We start from the raw sequence: 12210 nt of genomic DNA on the forward strand, positions 1-12210 counted from the left end.
CCTGGTAACCCACCATTCTACTCTCCACTTTTATGAGTTCAGTTTCTTTTGGATTCCGCATGTAAGTGAGATCATGCGGTATTTGTCTTTCTATGTCAAGCTTATTCCACTCAGCATCATGTGCTTCAATTTCATCCGAGTCACAAACGGCAGGATTTCCTCCTTTTTAAATATTCCATTATATATTTTACTGTATGTGTGTGTGTGTGTGTGTGTATGCACACACATATATAATATATTTCATTGACAGATACTTATGTTGTTTCTATCTCTTGGCTATTGTAAATAATGCTACAATGAATATGGAAATATAGATATATCTTCAAGGTCCTGATTTTATTTCCTTTGGTATATATACAGAAGTAAAATTGCTGGATGATATAGTAGTTCTATTTTTTTTGAGGAAACACCATACTATTTTCTGTAATGGCTGTACAAATTTACATTTCTACCAACAGTGTATAAGTCTTCCCTTTTCTTCACACATTCATTAACACTTGCTATATCTTCTTGTCTTTTTGATAATGGCCTTCCTAAACTGGCAAAGTGTGTTATCTCATTGTGGTTTGATTTGCATTTCTCTGATGACCAGTTATGTTGAGCATCTTTTCACACATCTGTTGGCGCTTTGTTCTGAAACTACTGCTTTTGAGAAATGTCTATTCAAGCCCGTTGCCCAGTTTTTATGAGTTTTTTTTTAATTTTTTGCTATGAAGTTTTTGCATTCCTTATGTATTTTGAAAAACAATTTCTTATCAAAGGTATGGTTTGCAAATATTTTCTCTCATTCCATAGATTATCTCTTCACTCTGCTGATTGTTTCCTTTGCTATGCGGGAGTTTTTAGTTAAATGCAATTCTGCTTATCCATTTTTGCTTTTGTTGCCCATTCTATCAGGGTCATATCCAAAAAATCATTGCCCAGACCAATATCTAGAAGGTTTTTCTGTGTTTCCTTCTAATAGTTTTACAGTTTCAAGTCTTACATTTAAGTCTTTAAATTATATTGAGTTGATTTTTTTATATAATGTGAGATGAGTCCAGTTTAATTCTTCTGCATAAGGATATCCAATTTTCCCAGCACCATTTATTTTAGAGACTCTCCTTTCCCCATTGTGTGTTTTTAGAAACTTTGTCAAATATTAATTAACTATATGTGTATGGATTTATTTTTGTGTTGTCTGTACTGTTCTATTGGTCTATGTGACTGTTTTTATGCCAGTACTGTACTGCTTTGATTAATGTATCTTTGTAATATAATTTGAAATCAGAATGTATGATGCCTCCAGGTTTGTTTTTCTTGATCAAAATTGCTTTAGCTCTTTGGGGTCTTCTATAGTTCAATATGAATTGTAGGATTGCTTTTTTTTTCATTTCTGTGAAAAATGTCATTGGAATTTTGATAAGGATTGATTGCATTTAATCAGTACATCACTTTGAGGAGTGTGAACATTTTAAAAGTATTAATTCTTCCAACTTCTTAGGTTCTGTAAATTTCTCCAACCAGGGTCTCCTTCACTGAGAAACAACTCTTCACACCTTGTACTAGTTTTTATAATACTCCTATACTTTGAGTAAGGAAAACCAGTGGAAGAAAGGAAAACTTTGTTCAGAACCTCAGGGCTATAAATAAAATATTCAATATTGACTTTCCTCTGGTATTGAATCCAAACACTGTTTTATCTTCAGGATCACTTGAGGCTATATGTTTTACAGTTGTAATTATGTATCATGCTTTAGTGACTCTTTAGATCAACATAGCTAATACCTGTTCATTATTTCTTGGCAAGTCACAGTATAACTGAAACCTCAATCTCAGAAGTTTCTGGGACAGTCTCATATTTTTTACAAACCACTAATAAGGAACTCAAACATCTCTGTAATTCTACATTTATCTGGTATATGGATGATCAATTGCTATTTTTAAAAAATGAGGTGAACTCTAAAATGGATTCCATTGGTCTACTTAATATTTTATTTCAAAGAGACATAAAGTTTAAACCAAAAATAGTTATAATTTTCTAAAAACAAAATACATTACTTAAGATAAAATTTGCATGAAGGAGGAAACTTCCTTAATCTGGACAGATTACATGCCATTTAAAAATTTCCCAAGTCAATCATTATAATCAATTAAGAGTATTTATTGGTTTTATTATCTACTACAGCAAATACCTTCTGTCATGTTCCCTCAGTTCTGAAACCTCTTGGGGATCAAAACATGAGCAGATATTTTTATATTTAAAATGAGCTCTTCAGTACCTTTCCTCCCTAAACCTATCTAATTATCATAAATCTTTCCACCTATACACCCATGAACAACCTGGACAATTGATTTAACCTCACGGAAATCACTGGAGACCAGTAGGTTACTAAAACCTCTCTCTTGACCCAGTGTCCCTAGCCAGCTAATGATGTCTGAGGAGAAGAATGAGTTTATCTTCCCAGGATAGAGGTTCAGGGACTGGAGAAATATGGCAACTCAAGTAAAGGAAGTGTTGATGTTATGGGCTGCTTTTATTTTTTTCAAAAATTTATTTTTTTTCTTAAGGAGACATTGAAAAGCATCTCAGATCTTAGAAATTTTGATTGTACTTTCTCATATATAGTAGTATATTAATAGTGTACTCCAGACACTTTCTGGAATAGTGATTAACCCTTGACATTAAAATTGTACTTTGTAAACTGCGGCACACTTCTAAGGATTTTATATACTTTTTTCAAATAGTAGTCATCAAGTAGGAGACTTGAGGGAACATAAGAGCAAAATTTGTGACACTTATGGTAGCAGTGGTAATTTTGTTTGTTTTTTTAATTCAAATCATTTGCAGTATTTCAAGAAATGTATTAGGCAATATAGAGGTGGATAAAATATTTTTTAAGTTTCAGATGATCTCAAAAGATGGTCTTTCTGTTCCACTTTGTTGTTTTTATGTATACACATTATGTCATAAACATTCATGCTACAAGCTCTGAGTTACATCCCTGCTGACAGAAACTCTGTCAAGGTGATACATAACTTACTATTTACAGCAGCTTCAGATTAGGATGAGAATATCATTTCCACATCATTGCTCTCAGCCAGCCCAAAACAGTGAGAATAAATCTTCTTGCCTTGCTTTAAAACCTCCCAGAATGTGCAAAGTGCTAAACAGCACCAGTTTACATTTATTGAAGCCAGTTAAACCTTAAAAACAAAAACAAACAACAAAAAAGACAGGATAAATTTTCAAATGAGCATTAAGAACTTTCTAATTTTCAACTAAAATTCTCAATAATTTTGAATGCCTCCATGGTGTCTTGTTTTTTTTTTTTTTAGAAAGTTTAAAGAGCTCTTTTACTTAGCATTATAAATAGTAGATACTAATATTAATAATGACAAAAGTCTCAATAAACTTAAAAAAGCAATTTTTTAAAAGGGCAGGCAGAGACTCAGTATTCTTGCAATATTAATCAAATAATCAGGATTCAGTAAATGTATTCAAGAGAAAATATTGTCTTCTGAAACATAAATGTCAATTCCTTGTCACAAGAATTTTAATATTACTTATATCCAAAATCATAATAATATTTTAGAAACAAATCTTAGTTTATTCAAATCCAGTGGAAAAATTAGTAAGTTTTACTGCTCTTGTGTATGTGCATATTTATGTAACATATAGGATTTTAAAGACAATCCAACTAGTACAGGTATCTCTTTTTAATTTTAAACACATAACAACAATGAAAAGATATGACCATTAGAGATTCTAGAGCTATATAAAAGCATTTGAAAAGTATTTTAATTTTTGGAAATTAGTGTGTTCTATTTAAAAAATAAAGGGCTTGCTATGTCTCTTACATTGTTTACTTGTGCTTTATGTTTTCTGAATTGATATGTATACCTGCTAACACTAAGTTTTAACATTGAACATTTTCATACTTGTTAACTATGAACAAAATGTTTAAGTACTTACCACAAAGTTCCCAGACTTTCACATACAATGGTAGTTAAAAACCAGACTTCATTAAGTATAAATATTTAAACTTAAGACATTCATAAATATCAAGTATCGTGACTGATCATATAAAATGGTATTATTTCACAGTGATTACAACATTTATAAAAAAAGCAACTCAAGTAATAATGCAAATTAGAGCAACTTTTGGGGAGGTTTTTGTTTTATTTTGTTTTGTTTCTTAATTTGCTTTCTATTTTCATTAGTTTGGAGAATTTCTTTGTATCAGAAGTTTATTAAAAATTACAATGAAAATGGCAAATACAAAAGTCTCTTCTTTATATTAAGTTACTAGTGACTGTGCATACTTAAAAATATCAAGAGTGGGGTGCCTGGGTGACTCAGGCATTAAATGTCTGCCTTCAGCTGGAGTCATGATCCTAGAGTCCTGGGATTGAGCCCCACATCAGGCTCCTCGCTCAGCGGGGAGCCTGCTTGTCCCTCTCCCTCTGCCTGCTGCTCTCCCTGCTTGTGCTCTCTCTCTGCCAAATAAATAGATAAATATTATTTTAAAAAATAAAATATCAAGAATAATTTGTTCTACTTCTTATTACACCACCTCTTTCACAACTGCTGTGATAACCAATCCCCTATACAGCACGACATCAGAACATATCATAATTTCCCATTTTATACCATGGCTGCCTATTCCGGAAAGAGAAACCACAAACTTTCAATACTAAAACTGTGTTTAAGTTCAGATTGACTCTTTCAGACCCATATATTTCAGATAAAGTAACAGACTATTAGAAAAACTCATCTAGTTTACCAGTTCTAAACAATTCCCTGCTTGGGCCAGTGATGACTCCTTTGGAGCCCATTTCTTAAATTTCTGTAAGTCACTGTCCTGGCTCTCCCCAACCAGACACTACTAATCACTATCAAGGAGGTGTTCCTGCATTGCTTTTCATGCTTGATAAACAGCTGGCAGTATACTACCCTGTCACCTTTCTGGGATTTTAAAATGTTTTGTTCTAAACAACTGTCAGGAGTCAACAAAGAAGAAGTGAAATGAGAGGACAACAATAATAGTAACAAAACATTTCTCACACTTACAGAATTAGCAATAAATAAAAATATACTTTAAAGTAGTAATATTACACAGAACTTTTAAACACACAATTCTGAATGCCCAATGGGAAAAATTTTTAAAATTTTCGTTTATGACTTGATTTCTTTCTTTTCTATGAATTATTACAATGTAGTCCACTTAAAATCTTTCCCTCAATGAAAACTGAAGAGTCTTCACTTACAAAACATTTTGACAGAAAAAGGGCCCTAAAATTAGATTAATAAAAGCAATTCAATTCAGGAATGCTAACCTCATGAGAAATTTAAGATTGATCAGAGTGGCAATTTTTCTAATTTATGTTCAGAGATTCAATTGAGTCCATTATTATGAAATATGTGGTAAGTTTTATTTCATTACTTATCAAAAGTTCTACATATTTAGACTTCAGAAAAAAACATATATATTTCAACCTACATTAAGAGGAAGAAAAAAAGAAGTAAGAATGTTGTATATAATGCTGTGGTAGAGGAGGCTGAGTCCAAGATGAGGGAGTAGTAGGAGACCTTAGTTTCGTCTGGTCCCAGGAATTCATCTAGACAGCTATCAGATCATTCTGAACACCTGAAAACTCAACGAGAAATCTAAGAAAACAATAGCTTCAACTCTACAAATCAAAAAGTGACCACTTTCTGCAAGAATGACAAGACAGAAAAACACCTCAAAAAAGAGAACAAAAGGCAGTACTGACTGCCAGGGACCTAATCAGTATGGATATAAGTAAGATGTTGGAACTAGAGTTCAGAATAACGATTATAAAGATACTAGCTGTGCTTGAAAAAAGCATAGAAGACACTAGAGAATCCCTTTCTGGAGAAATAAAAGAATTAAAATCGAATCAAGTTGAAATAAAAAAGGCTATTAATGAGATGCAATAAAAATTGAAGATACTAGCTGTTAGGATAAATGAGACAGAAGAGAGAATTAGTGAATCAGGAGACAAAATGATGGAGAATGAAGAAGCAGAGAAAAATAGAGAGATAAACAACTACTGGATCATGAGGGGAGAATTCGACAGATAAATGATACCATAAAGCAAGACAGTATTAGAATAATTGGGATCCCAGAAGAAGAGGAAAGAGGTGGGGAGAAGGTATATTGGAACAAATTATAGCGGAGAGCTTCCCTAATCTGGGGGAAGGAAACAGACATTCAGGTCAGGAAGTACAGAAAACTCCCTTCAAAACCAACAAAAATAGGTCAACACCTTAACATATAATAGTGAAACTTGCAAATCTTAGAGACAAAGAGAAAAATCCTGAAAGTAGCTCAGGACAAGAGGTCAGTAACCTACAAGAGTAGAAACATCAGGCTGGCAGAAGACCTATCCACAGAAACCTGGCAAGGCAGAAAGGGCTGGCATAATATATTCTGGGTGCTAAATGAGAAAAATATGCAGCCAAGAATACTTTATCCCTCAAAGACGTCATTCAAAATAGAAAGAGAAATAAAAAGCTTCTAGGACAAACAGAAACTAAAAGAATTTGTGATCACTAAACCAGCCTTATAAGAAATATTAAAAGGGATCCTTTAAATGAAGAGAGAACCCCAAAGTAACATAGGTCAGAAAGGAAGAGAGGCAATAAAGAGAAACAGTGACTTTACAGGTAATACAATGTCACTAAATTCATATCTTTCAATAGTTACTCTGAATATTAATGGGCTAAATGCACCAATCAAAATGCACAGGGTATCAGATTGGATAAAAAAGCATCAATATTCTGTCTGCAAGAAATTCATTTTAGACCTAAAGACACCTCCAGATTAAGAGTGAGGGGATGGAAAACCATTTATTATGCTAATGGATAAGAAAAAGAAAGTTGGGGTAATAATCCTTATAATTTTTATTTATGCCCCTATTGTCTACAATTATTATTATTTATGCCCCTAATATGGGAGCAACCAATTATATAAACCAATTTATAAGAAAATTATAAAAACACATTGATAATAATACAATAATTGTATGGGACTTTAACACCCCACTCACTGCAATGGACAGATCATCTAAGCAGAAGATCAACAAGGAAACAAGAGCTTTGAATGACACTTTGGATCAGATGGACTTCACAGATATATTCAGAACATTCTATCCTAAAGCAACAGAATACACATTCTTTTCAAGTGCACATGGAACATTCTCCAGAATAGATCACATCCTGGGTCACAAATTAGGTCTCAACCAGTACCAAAAGATTGTGATCATTCCCTGAATATTTTTAGACAACAATGCTTTGAAACTGGAACTCAATCACAAGAGGAAATTTGGAAAAAAAACCAAATACATGGAGGCTAAAGAGCGTCCTACTAAATAAGACATGAATGGGTCAATCAGGAAATTAAAGAAGAATTTTTAAAAGTCATGGAAACAAATGAAAATGAAAAAACTGTTCAAACCTTTGGGATACAGCAAAAGCAGTCCTAAGAGAGAAGTATATAGCAATACAGGACTACCTCAAGAAGCAAGGAAAGTCTCAAATACACAAGCTAACTTTACACCTAAAGGAGATGGAGAAAAAACATCAGATAAAGCCTAAACCCATTAGGAGAAGAGAAATAATAAAGATTAAAGCAGAAATCAATGAAATAGAAACCAAAAGAACAGTAGAACAAATCAACAAAACTAGGAGCTGGTTCTTTGAAAGAATTAATAGAATTAATAAACTCCTGGCCAGACTTATCAAAAAGAGAAGAGAAAGGACCCTAATAAATAAAATCTTGAATGAAAGAGGAGAGATCACAACCGACACCAAAGAAATACAAACAATTATAAGAACATACTATAAGCAACTATATGCCAACAAATTAGGCAATCTAGAAGAAATGGATGCATTCCTAGAGATGTATAAACTACCAACACTGGTATAGCCACTCTGTTAAACAGTATGGAAGTTCCTCAAAAAGTTGATAATAGAGCTACTCTATGACCCAACAATTGCACTACTTGGGATTTACCCCAAAGATACAAATGTAGTGATTCGAAAGGGTACCTGCACCTTAATGTTTATAGTAGCAATGTCCAAAATAGCCAAACTATGGAATGAGCCCCAGATGTGCATCAACAGATGAAAGGATAAAAAAAAATGTATACACACACACACACACACACACACACACACAATGGGATACTACTCGGCTATCAAAAGGAATGAAATCTGGCCATTTGCAATGACATAGATGGAACTAGAGGGTATTATGCTGGGCGAAATAAGTCAGTCAGAGAAAGACCATTATCATATGATCTCACTCATATGTGAAATTTAAGAAACAAAACAGGATCACAGGGGGAGAGAGGAAAAAATAAAACAAGATGAAATCAGAGAGGGAGACAAACCATAAGAGACTCTTAATCATAGGAAACAAACAGGGTTGCTAGAGGGGTGGGGGTGAGGGGATGGGGTAACTGGTTGATGAACATTAAGGAGGGTATGTGATGTAATGAGCAGTGCATATTATATAAAACCGATGAATCACTGACCTCTACCTCTGAAACTAATAATACATTATATGTTAATTAATTGAATTTAAATAAAAACTCAATATAAAAATACTGTGGTAGGCAAGATCTTAAGACAACACCCAAGATTTCTGCCTCCTATACTTCTCTTGAATAGACAGAACCTGTGACTGTAATGAGATTTCACTCCTGTGGCTATGTAGTGCTATATGGCAAAAGGGATATATTTCTTGGTGCAGCTAATAATCAAAGCAGAGAGATTTCCTTAGCTGGTTTCAGAAGAAGTAAGAAAGATGCCCTGCTGTCCTGGAAGAAAGCACATAGCCATATTATGAACTGCTGATGGGCATGGGTAGCTTCTAGTCACTGATAGTAGTCCCAGATCAACTGCTGGCAAGAAAACAGGCAAGAAGTAACTGCCAACAACCAAGTGAGTTTGCAAGAGAATACCTTACCCTAGTTGTGACTGGCAGCATTGCTGATATGCTGACTTCAGCCTTGTGAGACTCAGGAGAGGGCCCAGCCAACTCATCCCTGGACTCTTGGCCCATAGAAACCAAGATAATAAATTTGCTGTTTTAAGTTGTTACATTCGTGGTAATTCTATATACAATGATAGAAAATGAATAGAAATGCGAAGAGAATGAAATGTAAGCTAGACTAGTCTTTTTATTTTTTATTTTTTTGGCTTTTGTGTAAAGCTTTTGGCTCTGTGTCCCTACTTCCTAATGTATGCTCTTTGAAAGGATAATAAGACTCCAATACAACATTCATAGAAATGAGTAATTTTAGTGTATTTGCTCATTGTATGATATTTGGATGCACAAATTTAGTGTTCAGAAGAGAACTGTTGTGTTGTGGAGGCTTGCCCAGAAAAGGCAAGTTGTGTGACTGCCAAAAAGGCTGTAAAATGGCCCCTAAACTGGTATTTCTTAAATGATCAGACATTTGTTATTGAACTGATCGACTGACAGTAACATAACATATGAGAGTCATGTATTAACCAAAAAATAAGTTATCAATTTATAAGGCATTCGATGTGTGTTCTCATAACAAGAATGCTTGAGTCCCTTATCCAGATCATATTCATCCCAGTACCAAGGCATCTAACCAGCAACATTTGCAATTGCTTGTATAGTAAACATGGAATCAGAGAGAAGAGGTGCAGAGAGTCCAGAGCAAGGGGTTTTCAAGGCTTGGGATTGCCTGATGTTATTTACATGTCTTCACTATGAATACAAACACACTTGTCAAATCCATGTCCTCTTCTTTTTTTTTTAATCCATGTCTTCTAAAAAATAATTGCAACATACACTTCATAGTTTTATTTTATGAATCCTATTAACTTCTGTATTCCAGTCTTGATCACTTCTTCATCTGACCATTTGTTCTTTCTTAGATATATTAATATTGTGTTAAACAGATCACTGGTCTGAGAAAAGCAGCCAATCCTTTAGCATTAAAGACATTTCCTATACTTTTAAAATGTAGTGATAAAACTACTTTAACCCTCAAAGGTCATCCACATAACTCATTTCAGGAAATGGAAGTCATTCCAAATATTTTAATTAAGAAGAGATTTAATACATGGGATTTCAAGCATACAACATAATTGGAGGGATGAGGAAGCAGGTTTAGTGCTGACTGCTCAGCACACATGCCTGAAGCACATACCAGCTGTTAATGCAATTGCCTTTAAGTATCCTAGAAATTGGTGAATACTTAGCAGAAGCTTCAGTACAGGACCCTGGACCATAATGTGAATGAAAAATGAAATTTTATTGTGTTAAGCCACTGACATATGAAGGTGTTTGTTAGAGTTATATTAGGATTAATAAAAAAATATATCCTTTTAGACATTATTGTTATCATTATAATTTTCAACCTGTGGTGTATCAGAAAATCTGAAAAGTATATCTTCTTTTTAATTTTGAGATGATATGTTTTATTCAGTACATTCAAATATAAAACCAAGTAATGGTGTCTTATACATGTGGCCCAAATCCATAATCTTATTCTGTATACCAATGTTTACACATGGCCTTTGTAACATAATAATCTGAGACAGAAAAAAACCCTGAGGCTTTTTGTAATAATTGTGTAAATATGGCAAATGATAAGATAATTATATGATAGTCAGTCATATGTTCAGGTGACCCACTCTTCCCTGAGCCATCTTCATGACTACTCATTCATCATTGTTTTTAATGTAAGTAATTAAGTATCGGTGGTGTGTTATACTAATCCATATTCCTCTAAACCAGATTTAATCTAGAAATGTAAGTAATCCAGGCAATTTTATGTCTCTCAATTGCATTTAATTCTTGATGCTGTGTCTTAGCAAATTGTGAGACAGTACTTAGGATAAACATCAGTTCGGGGCTGCATCACACCCTTCTTCAGGTTGCTTTAGATTAGAGTTTTATAAACTGAGATTTTTTGGGGTACTCAAACTTCCCTGGATATGGTCTTTGTTATTTGATTTAAAAATATATAAAATTTAACTCATATTGCCACAAAGTATCAGCATACATGTTTATATTTGTCTTTACATTGCTTTGGATCGGCATAAAGCTAAACCTAATTTAAGTATGGTGATGGTTTTCTATTTCAAATGGTAAATGAAAAATGGTGGAAAAACTGAGTCTTTGTATGATATATGAATGTAGCAAGCTAAATTCGAAAGAATCTTTGCTATGTAATCAAGCTCCCTGTTAATTTTGGAACAAGATATATTGTAAATTTTTTAATTGTACTACTTTGTAATAGTTCATTATAAGACATGAGATATGATAAAGTGAAAAAGTTGGTTTTGGCTCTAGCAATAATTGAGTTAGATATCCATTTAATGCATATTTCAATCAGAATAAAATGCTGTCTTTCTAAAGTGAAAGAGTCAGCTTTACAAATTATTAAGTCCTATATCATCAAAATGGAATTTGAGATTGATGACTTAAAATGTATTTTGATTAGAATAAATTACTTATTTTGCTTAACTAGCAAGTAAACATTGACTTCATTAATATTTGATGAAGCATATTTACACACACAGACATTTTCTGCACTATTCTCACTTCATCACATACAGGAACAGATTAAATATATAATTGCACCTAAGGTTACAAAATTTTACCACTATTGCCAAAATAAGTGATAATGTATGAATAAATAACATCATCCATTACACTATATTAAAGTGAAATTAAAATTTAACTGATTATATAGTTTTGTTTGTATTAATATTAATATGCATGAGTATTTTTCCCTACAGTTGAAAAAGAGATAAAAGCATAAGGAAATGACACATAAGTTTTATTTTTAATATATCTATGTACAGTCATAATTTAAAAATATCAGATATAGGATTTGGAAAAACGTCTTCACTTTTGGTGTAAAAACTACCAGTTGCCTTCTATGCATCATCTCCCAAATCCATTCTTTCTTCTACCATAGGAAAATAATTTTTTGGACAGGCTCAAAGTTGCCCAGGGATTAACAACCTTTCCTAGGTTCCCTTGATACTGTATAGCTTGCGTCTTGTAGCCAAATGACTAACTTCTGTACAATATGACATGAGTGGAGGGGATATGTGCAATTTTTGCATCATGACTCTAAAGGAAAAGGGCAGGCCCTTATTTCCCACTTTCCCTGTTCTTTCTAAACTATATGGCAGATTATGTGGTGATC

The sequence above is a fragment of the Eumetopias jubatus genome, unplaced genomic scaffold (assembly GCF_037043125.1).
Source record: "Eumetopias jubatus isolate StellerSeaLion01/CBP00866 unplaced genomic scaffold, mEumJub1_p1.0 scaffold_2, whole genome shotgun sequence".
NCBI classification, from domain to species: Eukaryota; Metazoa; Chordata; class Mammalia; order Carnivora; family Otariidae; genus Eumetopias; species Eumetopias jubatus.